General features: G+C 44.6%; 1 protein-coding gene and 1 long non-coding RNA gene across 3 annotated transcripts in view; one reads left to right on the top strand and one right to left on the bottom strand.

Annotated features, from left to right (window-relative positions):
• Positions 1-12,678, top strand: part of fgf14 (fibroblast growth factor 14) — a 469,680-nt gene that overhangs the window by 321,867 nt on the left and 135,135 nt on the right. The gene's annotated exons all lie outside the window — the stretch shown is intronic.
• Positions 9,341-12,678, bottom strand: part of LOC116974533 — a 23,844-nt gene continuing 20,506 nt past the window's right edge. Inside the window, exon 3 of the long non-coding RNA XR_004412379.1 lies at positions 9,341-9,353. This is a non-coding gene — a long non-coding RNA (uncharacterized LOC116974533). The remainder of the gene's footprint in view (positions 9,354-12,678) is intronic.

The following is a 12,678-nucleotide window of genomic DNA, read 5'->3' as shown; positions in this document are numbered from 1 at the left end:
ACCGGTGATGCGTTGGGCAATTTTCACCACCCTCTGCAATGCCTTCCGGTCGGAGACAGAGCAGTTGCCATACCATACTGTGATACAGTTGGTAAGGATGCTCTCGATGGTGCAGCGGTAGAAGTTCACCAGGATCTGAGGAGGCAGATGGACCTTCTTCAGTCTCCTCAGGAAGAAGAGACGCTGGTGAGCCTTCTTGATCAGAGTTGAGGTATTGTGGGTCCAAGAGAGGTCATCGGAGATGTTAACACCCAGGAACCTGAAGCTAGAAACACGTTTCACCTCCGTCCCGTTAATGTGGATGGGGGTGTGCGTGCCGCCCCTGGACTTCCTGAAGTCTACAATGAGCTCCTTGGTCTTCTTGGAGTTAAGGGCCAGGTTGTTGTCAGCGCACCATGCTGCTAAGTGCTGGACCTCCTCCCTGTAGGCCGACTGATCGTTGTTGCTGATGAGGCCAATCACCGTTGTATCATCTGCATACTTGATGATGGTGTTAGTACCATGTACAGGTGTGCAGTCATAGGTGAAGAGGGGGTAGAGGAGGGGGCTCAGCACACAGCCCTGTGGAACGCCGGTGTCAGGGTGAGGGTTGAAGAGGTGTGCTTGTCTAACCTAACAGACTGTGGTCTGTTGGTTAGAAAGTCCAGTATCCAGTTGCAGAGGGAGGGATCGATGCCCAGGTTACTGAGTTTGGTGGTCAGTTTAGATGGTATAATGGTGTTGAATGCTGAGCTGTAATCGATGAACAGCATTCTTACGTAAGTGTCTCTGTTGTCGAGGTGGGAGAGGGCGGAGTGAAGTGCCGTTGAGATGGCATCCTCCGTACTCCTGTTCTTGCGGTAGGCAAACTGATAGGGATCCAGTGTGGGGGGTAGGCAGCTTTTGAGGTGCGCCAGGACCAGCCTCTCGAAGCACTTGGTGATGATGGGGGTAAGTGCAACTGGGTGGAAGTCGTTGAGGCTTGCCGCAGTGGAGTGTTTTGGCACTGGCACGATGGAGGTGGTTTTAAGGCACGTGGGGACAACTGCTTGGGCAAGTGACAGGGTGAAGATGTCAGTCCAGACGTCTGTCAGCTGCGCAGCACAGGCCCTGAGCACGTGCCCGGGGATGCCGTCAGGGCCAGCAGCTTTACGTGCATTAGTCCTACTCAGTGCCACATATACGTCGTAGGGGGTGAATGTGAGGGGTTGGTGATCGGCAGGGAGCACAGCCTTGATGGCTGTCTCTAGATTGTCCCTGTCGAAGCGGCCATAGAAGTGATTAAGCTCCTCAAGGAAGGAGGCGTCGCTGGATGTGGGGGTGGTGTTGGAGGGTCTGTAGTCCGTGATGGCCTGGATGCCTTGCCACATGCGTCGGGGGTCGGAGTTGTTGTTGAAGTGCTCCTCAATCCTGAGCTTATGGCAGTGCTTGGCCTTCTTGATGCCCCTCTTCAGGTTAGCCCTGGATGAGCTGTAGGCTCGAGCATCGCCTGACCTGAAAGCGGTGTCCCGTGCTTTCAGCTGTAGCCTGACCTCGCTGTTCATCCATGGCTTCTGATTCGGGAATATGGTCACCTGTTTGAGGGAGGTGACACTATTGATGGTGGAGTTTATAAAGTCCAGAATAGAGGATGTGTAGGAATCAATGTCCGTGTGGGAGTCAAGTGTGGCCTGGGCTGCAAACGCCTTCCAGTCAGTGTTTCCAAAACACTTCTGAAGTGTGAAGTCCGCTTCCTCTGACCAGACTTTAACTGTCCTCACAGTTGGTTTAACCCGTCTGATGAGTGGGGAGTACTTAGGGAGCAGGAACAATGAGACGTGATCAGACTGACCAAGGTGGGGGAGGGGGATGGCTTTGTAAGCTTCAGCCATGTTGGTGTAGACTTTGTCCAGTGTCTTGTCTACTCTAGTGGGGAAGGAGACATGTTGGTGGAATTTGGGGAGTACAGTCTTCAGGTTAGAGTGATTGAAGTCACCCGCAACAATGAAGGCTGCCTCGGGGTTGTGCGTCTGTTGATTGCTAATGGAAGTATGCAGCTCTTTCATTGCAAGCTTGGCATTAGCATCACAACAGTGGAGGTGAACTCTCTGGGCAGATAGAACGGTCTGCATCTAAGAGGGAGTTAGAACGGTCTGCATCTAAGAGGGAGTTAGATGTGGCCCTTGTGGCTAAAGGGATCAGGGGGTATGGAGAGAAGGCAGGTACAGGATACTGAGTTGGATGATCAGCCATGATCATATTGAAGGCTCGAAGGGCCGAATGGCCTACTCCTGCACCTATTTTCTATGCTTCTATGTTTATGATTCTGTATCTTCTTCCCAATGGGTGCAAGGAGATGACAGCTTGGTTGTGGGTCTTTGATGATATCAGCTGCCTTCTTGTGATAATGCTTCCTGTTGATCCCATCAAAGTTGGGGAGATGAATACCTAAAATGCAGTAGAGATGTATACCACGTCTGCACCTTCCTTCGTTCCCGGGCAATCGAGTTACTGAATCAGGCTGCGATGGATGCAGTTAGTATGCTTTCTGTCCTGTTTTTTGGGACCAGTATTTTGTCTCAGATTTCTATCATCCGCCCTTTTTTTTACATTCTTGTAAAACACTGGAGAGAAACTCCATGTGCTGTGGCTGGGGAACAGAATGAAGATCAGAGCCAGGATTTGAGAGGTAAAATTAGGGAACACTATGGGTGGGAGAGATCAGGTATTCTCTTCTGCAAACTCATTGAAACTCAGGCAGTTGTTAACTTTAAATCTGAAACATATGCTTTTGATAAGCAACTTCATTAGGAATGTGGGACAAAGAGGGGATATAGAGATGGACTGCAGGTCAGTAAATAGCTCGATGGGCTCGATAGGCTCAATAGTTTACTTCTGACTAATATTTGACTGCTCTTTTGACAATTTTACTAGTTTGATAATTGTTTGCTAGATATGTTTTTTAAAAAAAACTGGAAAGTGCTGGAAATTCTCAGCAGGTCAGGCAGCACTGATGGTGAGCGAAACAGGAATAACGCTTCAAGTTGATGACCTTTCATCAGAACTGAATGAAAAGCCAGAGATGAAGCTAGTCTTCATCAGAGGAGAGCACGTGAGGTCCGTGATCGGGCGGGAGTTGAAAACAATCTAATGGCAAGTGGGATGAGGATTTAAAGTATCGCAATGAGGAAATTATGAAAGAAGGATGAGTGCAGAGAATGTGAAAACTCCAGCAGATGTACTGCTGCCAACTATTACTTTCCATGAAGTTTTGGGAGCAGTCGTTCAATGTTTCCTTGAGGTCAGAAGGCACTAAACTGCACTGCTCAAAAGCAAAGTTTCAAAATGTCATTAACTGAGCTCTTGGTTAAGGTCTCAGTCTAAGTAATGATTGCAGACATTTCTAAGTTGGCCTGGTAGATGTGTGTGGTGTCACCTCTCTGACGGAGTTCTGTGAATGTTGCGCTGACTGTGTGACTCACATCCATCTGCCTTGTGATACTTCCTTGCTCAATGTTGTTTGTCTCCCAGTTGGACCCGGTCCTAACGTCAACCTCAGCAGTTTCACTGCCATGCAGAACTGTCACCTCAAAAAACAACCCTCTATCACTAACAGCACTTATTAATCCTCAAACACTTTATGCTCTATGTTCACCCTCTGAGTGTTTAGCAACATACCTCTGAACTCCTCGAACATGGGGGAAAAATGACGCAACTAGTGGAGCCGCTTCCTCGCAGTTCCAGTGACCCAGTTCGATCCCCATCTCTGGTGCTGTCTGTGTGGAGTTTACACATCCTCTCTGTTCTTGGTTTCTTGGTCCTCCAAAATATTCTAAATGGAATTTAAACTGGAGGTGGTGAAGGGAGGGCTTAAGCCAGAAAGGGAAGGGGGGAGGAGGGAGAGGGGGAAGAGTGTGGAGGGAGGGGGAGAGCGGAGAGATGGGGAAGAGTGGGGAGGGAGGGGGGGGAGAGAGAGGGGTGGGGGAGGGAGATGGGGAGGGGTGGGGGATGGGGGTGGGGGGAGAGAAGTGGAAGAGTGGGGCGATCACAGATTGGTAGGTTAGCTGGCCGCTGTACATTTTCTTGAGGGGTATAGATGGGTGGTATAATCATGGGGGAAACAAAGGGAATGTGGAGAGAATAAAATGGATCAGGGTGATATTCATGTAAATGAAATTACATGAATGGTTGGCATGGACTTGTTGGGCCGAAGGGCCATATGATTCTATTACTCTCGTTTCCCATTCTTTATCTTAGCAAACATTTATCCTCTTCACAGCCTTCAATATAATCCTCCATCCTCATGTTCTAAGACATTTTGAATGAGGTACCATTTTGTAACAATTTACATTGTTGCTGTCAGTACCTGAGATGTACATCAGACACAGGTAACAAGGGAGATTTAATCATGGATTCATCTGGCATTCTGCCCACTGGACACCCTTGTGAACGACCTCCTTAATTGAACCACTTCCTTTCTCTCCTTCCACCCTCTCCTTTTCAAGTAGTTCTCCAATTTGCTTTCAAAAAAATCCTGTTGAAACTTCTTCCGCTGCCTATTCAGGCAGCATGTCCCAGGTCACCACAACCAACACGATAGTTGTAAAGGAAAATGCGCACCTTCCCAATTTAAAAAATATATAAAGACACGACTGACAGTAGAAGTGCCTGCCTGGTTGGTTCTTTAACATATCAAAAGTAGCAGAGTTAAGCAATTGACCTTGGCAACGCTGAGCTAGCCCTCACCATCAGCTGGAAACAGATTTCCACTGGGAAACATCCTTTATCCTTACAGTGCTGTCTTGAAGTATCCATTAGATATTTTGCTTTCTGTACTATCCAACATGATTGCTTTCAGCAGAATCTTCAGGCAATTGTAGACATTTTTCTGCTATTCTCAGCCATTATTTCAACAATACAGCCTTTAATGTACCAGGACGTATTTGCAAAGGGAAGCTCAGGAGTCCAAACCTGCGCCGTCTGAGATAGGAGCCAGACAGAACCCAGTGCTGGGGAATGCACAACGGGCAGTGTAGGTGTTAATTGTTTGCAGGATTTGTCACTGTTGAAGATTAATATCGCAGTCCATGGTGTAACGTAGGCTGTTTGTTTGTTCAGTTCTACAAAGCCAATTCCGAAACTCTCTGGCAAAAACCCAAGGCTCAAGCCTGCTTCAGATCAGTGGTCTTGATTGACAATAGTGAGTGCAACCTTTGAGTAGATTGTTTGATAGGCTCCAGCCCTCTGTGAGAGATGGCATGATGTGTGGACTCCACAGCCGTGGACTGCAATTTGGCTTCATCTGCTCAGTTTGTGAATAGCAATCAACGACCAGCTTCCATCTTCATGGCACCTTTAGTTTAGCAACAGTACCCCATGGTGTTTAGGAGTTTCCTCAAATGGAATTTGACACTGACACTCGCATAAGGAAATAACAGGGCGAATGACCATGAGGGTAGGTTTAAAGGGCAATTAGACTATAGAGTTTACTTTAGACTTTATACTTTAGAGATACAGCGTGGCAAATGGCCCTTCATCCCACCAAGTCCGCGCCAACCAGCGATCACCCCGTACACAAGCACTATCCTACGCACTAGGAACAATGTAGAATTTTTACTCAAGTCAATCAATGTACAAACGTGTATGTTTTTGGGGTGTGGGAGGAAACCAGAGCACCCGGAGAAAACCCACCTGGTCACAGGGAGAACGTGCAAACTCCGTACAGGCAGCACCCGAGGTCAGGATCGAACCTGGGTCTCTGGCGCTGTAAGTTAGCAGCTCTACCGCTGCACCATTGTGCTGCCCCCAAGTTTCTCCTGATGGAGCAGAGAGCGATGGAGAAACAGGGACTTACATGGAGAATTGCATGGATTGGAGCCTCAAGGGCAGAAAGCAATGTTGTCAGTTAAAGTTAGGAATGAGCACGAGGCCAGGATTAGAGGAGGCAGGCCCATTGAATGAGATAGAGAAGGTCCCACAATTAAGGTAGGGCTGGCCAGCACGAGGCCAGAATGGCATAATTTTGTTTGACACTCCATATGTGGTGACTCTTTGTGACATGTCACATATGATAATAAAGTATAATTCATTCAATCAAAGGCTTGGATGAATTTACTGGAGAGGAGTTGAGAGAGAGAAATTGCCACTGTTATGGTGGGGAAAATATATATTTATAGCTGGTGGTTTAGATGAATGGGATGAAAATCGTAATAGGATGTAACGGTGACACTGAGGTTTGAAATGGCCTAGTCCTTTCAGGCAGCAGATGGATTCCACATTTAAGACTGCGTTGCAAGGTTAAATCAGTCTGAATCTGCAGTACTATAAAAGCATTAGATGTTCAGTCAGAAACATTTCTCTTTGTAGGCGCTTGTAGTAAACAATACATGCCCAGTTTCCCACAGTGCTATAATGATGATACTTTAGATGTGCTCATTGGGTGAAAAGTGATTGAGGACATCTTGAAAAGGGTTTGAAAGATGCTATATAAATGGAAGTTTCCTTTTCAATCTTTAGCAAAGTGAATATTAGGAAAAAGGGGAAAGGATATTGGGAATGAGTTCAGCCCTCAATTCACAATGTTTGTAACTACACTGTTAATCATTGCGTTTGAATTTTCGGGTAATACTTCTGAATAGTCCGTTTTACTGCAGTGATTATCTCATCGCATTAGTTCACCAAATATTGTGCAGTGTCTATTCAAGAAGAGTTGTCTGCAACAAGTGAAGCTCAAGACTACAACTACAGCAAAGTCACCTGATAATAGCTGAGGGATTTCTCCAGCAGAATGCAGAGAGAAGGTGGATAATTACAAAGTACAATCGATGTGCATGTAATGAATACGTCAGGTACGATCGGGTGGATTCTAGGCATGATTGACTTCTCCACAATGGACATCCTTGGACTTGTGTTGTCATTCCACACTGGTTCAAGACACATACCCAAAAAAAGCATTCAGATGAATTTGGTGTTAAGCATTAATCTGCCAAAATATTTAACTCTCAATTAAAAAAATTGCTTCATTTGTTCAAAATTAATGCTCTGACCAAATTAATAGGCGCAACAAAAAAAAAATCTGGCATTTTATTGGAACTTTGACAAGATGCAGAGATTTCAAAGTGATTTTCTATTTCACCTCGCCCCCGTTCCAAAATAATAAGAGATGGTGGAAAGCAATTGCTGGTAATAGCAATTTCTTGAAGACAATGAACTTGGCCTGAGCTATAAATTCTAGTTATTGTATCAAAGTAGATAGCTATTTTTGCTTGGCATTTCCTCTCTTGTTGAAACTGATTTAATACTTAATAATAGAAAATTCTTCAAAACTTGCTGTATTTAAAATGGATGAACAAAAAAAGATTTGGATTTCTGCAAGACCCTTCAAAACATTGAGAGATCTTTAGATGAAAGAACGGATATCTGAACTAAAAGCAGAAAGGATGAAAATACTCTGCATGTCAGGCAGCACCAGCAGAGAGAGAAATGCAGTCAGCATTTCAGGTTGGATACTTTTGTTAAGACTGATAAATGTTAAAAAAAAAAAGAATCAAGTTTTCAGTTACTGCGAAGGGGAAAAGAGTGGAGAGAACTTTTGTGATAGAGTACAGATGGTGGATGTGCCTACTGATGGGGTAGTAAAAGGTATCTGGAGATGCTATAAGTAATATCTGAGATACCAAATGCTGAGTGGCATGCTGAGTATTTCTAAAATGTTTTGTATTTTCCCTCGTACTTCCAGCATCTGCAGTATTTTATCATTGGAAGAGATATTTGAATTCAGCCACGATTGCAATGTAGCTATCTGAAGAAGGGCGCCGACCCGAAACCTATTCATTTTCTACAGAGATGCTGCCAGAACCGCTGAGTTACTCCTGCATGTTGTGTCTATCTTCTATCCATTATTGAATATGATAACAGACCAGATAAACTATTTTCAGCTATTGGTTAAAAACGTAATTGGTCAGAGTCTTTGGGAAGTTGCAAATCTGGATCATTGCCATCCTGAGAGGCCAGGCATGTCCTCTGATGTGCAGTCCATATGATCACATCTGTGACAGTGCACAACTCCCACTTCACTGCACCTGATTTTGTGCTTTAAATCTTTCTAAGAGAAAGTTTAGGACTAGACTCGATGGGCCGAATGGTCTGATTATACTCCTTTGTCTTACGACAGTCTGATGCAAACCAAATTTTGCAATCGGTAGACATTACAACATAATCTCCCCTGAGAATTAGACTGCATTAAAAAAAGTTCAGAAATATTTATTTTGGTTTGACAGGAATGTGGGGAAATTGCATTGAAAGTCACAACATTTCTCAAAAGGCTGGTTGCAGAGAAGATCTTTTCTTCCCGCATGATGGTGAACCTTCGGAATTCTCTATCCCGGAGGGCAGTAGGTGCTCAGAACTGAGTTCATTCACAACAGTGGATTTCTGGATAGTTAGTGAATCAAAGGATTTGGGCGTGAAAATGATGGTGAAGTAAAAAATGTAGCTGTGATGTTGAATAGTGGAACAGGCTGGAAGGGCCAAGAATCTACCTCTGGTCTTCATTCTTGTGTTCCTATGAGACATTTTTAGATGTCCTGACAACTGGAAAGGCACATAATACATGTTAGTTCTTTCCTTCTAATCATTGTCAGCTTATGTTCAAATTCCTCTGTAACTAATTTGTCTCTGCATTTTCCATGACCTCCCTGCAGTCCCACATTTAGCTCAAATATGCAGGCTGCTCTCACTCTGATGTTAACAGTTGCCGTGTCTTCAGCTGTCCGTGCCCCAAGCTCAGGAATTCACTCCCTAAACCCCTCTGCCTATCTTTTCTTCATCAAGACCCACCCACCCTATTCTCAGTGTCAACCTCTGTTTGATAATGTTTTAGGTTTTAGTTTTAATTTCAGAGATACAGCGTGGAAACAGGTGCTTTGGCCCACCAAGTCCGTGCCGACCAGCGACCATTGCACACAGACATAGTTCCACACAATTTACATTTATACCAAGCCAATTCGCCTACAAACCTGTATGTCTTGACAATGTGGGAGGAAACTGGAGTTTCCCTGAGGAAACCCACACAGGTCATGAGAAAATCATTTTTTACACAGAGAGTGGTGAATCTGTGGAATTCTCTGCCACAGAAGGTAGTTGAGGCCAGTTCATTGGCTATATTTAAGAGGGAGTTAGATGTGGCCCTTGTGGCTAAAGGGATCAGGGGGTATGGAGAGAAGGCAGGGATGGGATACTGAGTTGGATGATCAGCCATGATCATATCGAATGGCGGTGGAGGCTCGAAGGGCCGAATGGCCTACTCCTGCACCTATTTTCTATGTTTCTATGTTTCTATGTCATGGGGAGAACGTAAAACTCCATACAGACAGTAACTTGTAGTCAGGATCAAACTTTGGTCTCTGGCCCTGTAAGGCAGCAACTCTACCGTTGCCCCACTGTGCCAGCCTTCTCCGAATCGTCTTGGTCATTTTACTATTTAGGTCGGTATATAAATACACTTGCCCCTTGGGCCTTGTGGTTTTGTCTGTGGTCTTCTAGCCAAGCTATCTGTCTAAACATATTTATGTGATGGGTTATAATCATGAGCATTAATGAAATTCTTTTCCCTGAACTCTGATTTGGATCTTTGGTATATTAGTTTAACCAGATGATTGTAATGATCCAATATGCTGATTGTGTCTGGACTTTAGGATTTGGTGCAACAAATGACATTTTCACAATGCCTGAGTGATTCATTTCTATTCACTGCATGTCTGAGACCCCAGTAGCACAAGGAGTGCTCTTTACATTTTATTTGTTCACAGGATGTGGATGTCTCTGGCATCATTTAATGTCCTTCATGAATTATCACTGAACTCCAAAGGACAACTCAGAATCAAGCTCATTGCTGTAGGTGCTGTGTCACATATAGATCAAACCGGAGTCATCCGTGAGCGCATTGGATTCCAACCACAATCCTATCATTTCATTGCCGATCGCAACTTTTTAAACTTGAGATTTATTCATGTACTTTCATCTAAATTCATCCTTTGTGGTGGAGTGTTTTGTCTGACTGTTCGAGCCCCGGCATAGCAATCTGATAACTTCATCTCCTCACTACTGTGTTAATTCCTGCTAACTGCAGTCAGATTCCAAATTTAACAGGGGTTCTGGTGTCAGGTGCTTTGCTTTAAACGTTATAAATCAACGTTAGCCCTGCCCCATGTCTAGCCTGAGCTATTGTTGTTTCCCCAGAGCAAAGTGAATGACCCAACAAATGTTGAAATCCATCAGACTGGTGTTATCCTAAGAACCTTCCGTTTAGATTATGTCAATTCTTTACTGGGATGTATTTCTTCGCTACAGAGAGACTTCTTTATAGGTCCGGGCATAAACAAAAAGCAACTTTGATTGTTTTGCGGCCTTCTTGTTGAATTCGGATATAACGTTTCTCTCCTGTGGCAGCCCAAGAATGCAGCGCTAGTTCCGTGGAGAGATTCGAGAAGCTGAGGTTGTTCTTCTTGGAGCAGCGGAAATTAAAGGAAAAATTAATGAAGGCATTTAAAACAAGAGGGAAGTTTGACAGTAAATAAGGAGAGTGTTTCCTGGGGCAGGAATGTCAGTGGGTAAAGGAGATTCACAAGAGAACCAGAGAGAGGAGGGGATTAGAAACATAGATGCAGGAGTAGACCATTTGGCCCTTCGAGCCAGCACCGCCATTGAATATGATCATGGCTGATCATCCAAAATCAGTACCCCGTTCTGGCTTTTCCCCATATCCCTTGATTCCCTTAGCTCTAAGAGCTAAATCTAACTCTCTCGTGAAAAGAGGTTCTGGAGATTTTAAAATTGATTATGAAAGTCTGAAAACGTAAGAAATTGCAGACATGAGGTAATTTTTCACAAAATAATGTGGTGGTGTTTTACACAGCGGGCCGATCTAGGACGTGTTATGTGAAAAGATGGCGGAAGTGGATTCAGCAATAACTTTCAAAGGGAAATTAGATCAATTGATTAGAACGGGTGTCAAGGGTTATGGGGAGAAGGCAGGAAATTGGGATTGGTGGCAGAGATCAGCCATGATTGAATGGCGGAGTAGAATCGATGGGCCAAATGGCCTAATTCTACTCCAATAACTTGTGAATGTGAATATTTGAAAAGGAAAAATGTGTAGAGCTATGGAGAAAGAGGTGATGATGATGGACGTGACTGGTGAGGAGCGAGGCCGGTAGGAGAGGAGCGGGCCTACCTCGAGCTCGGATGCGGAGGCTCCCCCAGGCACAAAGGTGGATGGGCAAGGAGAGGGGTGTCAGTTCATAGGTTGATCCGCACGTCCAAGGGAAGGCAAAACCCTGTGACTCGCCTGGTTCGAGAATCGCTCCTAATACCTAGAGCATGGACTGGACCAAAAAATGGCACCAAAACATGACGCCTCTTGCACACGGGATCAGGAGACTATTTCTGTGCAATTTGCTAATATGAGATGTGCTTAGGTCTGTCTAAACACTACAGGGGCTGGTTGTAAAAAAAGAATTTCACTTTGCGTTTTGCACTTTGTGCACATGCGCCAATGAAAGCACAATTGAAAGTAATACAACTGATTGGAGAGTGTTATAAAGGGACAGCACAATTTGGTGGGTGGAATATCCTCCTTCAATACTGCAAAACCTGAAGGGGAATGCTGAATGTTCTGCTGAGTTTCTTTTTTTTTTTCTTTTTAAATCAAAAATACTTATTCAAATATTAAAATAGTATTTACAACACAATAAAACAAAACAGAACCCACCACCATAGTACAAGACAAAATAGATATAATACTAAACAACTATATTACAATCCTTGTCCAGGATACATTCAACCCCCCTCGGTGACCAATAGTCCCGGAAATCCCCCAGGGTCCCCGTGGACAGCGTGTAGTCCCTTCCTAGCACCACCCGGGTGCAGACGTAACCCCGGAAAAGGGGCAGGCAGCTGGCCAGGCCTAAGAGCAACCCTACCAGGACATCTTCAGCCCTACCCTCTCCCCTACGCACAGGGTGTCCAAAGATGAGGATGGTGGGTGAAAAATGCAACCAGAAGACAAGGAGAAGCCCCTTTTAGGTATAGAAACAGTGGCCGCAGCCACACCCACACTCCATATACACGGCGGCTGGCGAGTGTGAACCACGGCCGAGTTTCACTTGCTCTCTTCATGTATGTATTCCCAACACTCTACCCAGGCAGTGATTAACACCGGACAAGTACAGGCAGATCTCTATATCCCTCGTGATCTTGGCATCATGATATGTTAACAGCAATCATATTTCGATGGCTTGTGACCTCTGGCTTCATGTACAGCTTTCAGTCAAAGTCTCCCTGAAATCCAAACCTATTTGAAATTCTTCCTATTATATTGTAGCATAGGTTCTATTCTCACGCTTTAACTTACAACATTAGAACCGAGCAGATTAAATTTAGTAGATAATATCAACAATGTTTATGAAATTATTATCTTGGTGTATTATGTTGCAAGTTACAGGAATCAAAACATTGCTGCTAGAATGCCACGTCGGTATGAATTGGCAGCATCATTTCCTCCTTGATAACCATCAGTCCAAGAGCACCTCAAGGCTGCGTGCTCAGCCCCCTGCTTTGCCCTATACTCATCACTGTGTAGAAGGAGACAGTTCTAAATCTATCTTCAAATTTGCCGACGACACCATCGTTGTTGGAGGAGTTACACATGACAATGTACAC

This window comes from Amblyraja radiata, chromosome 6 (genome assembly GCF_010909765.2).
Source record: "Amblyraja radiata isolate CabotCenter1 chromosome 6, sAmbRad1.1.pri, whole genome shotgun sequence".
In the NCBI taxonomy this organism is placed as follows: domain Eukaryota; kingdom Metazoa; phylum Chordata; class Chondrichthyes; order Rajiformes; family Rajidae; genus Amblyraja; species Amblyraja radiata.
Note: the sequence above shows the minus strand (reverse complement) of the source record. Positions and strands in the feature narration are given on the sequence as shown.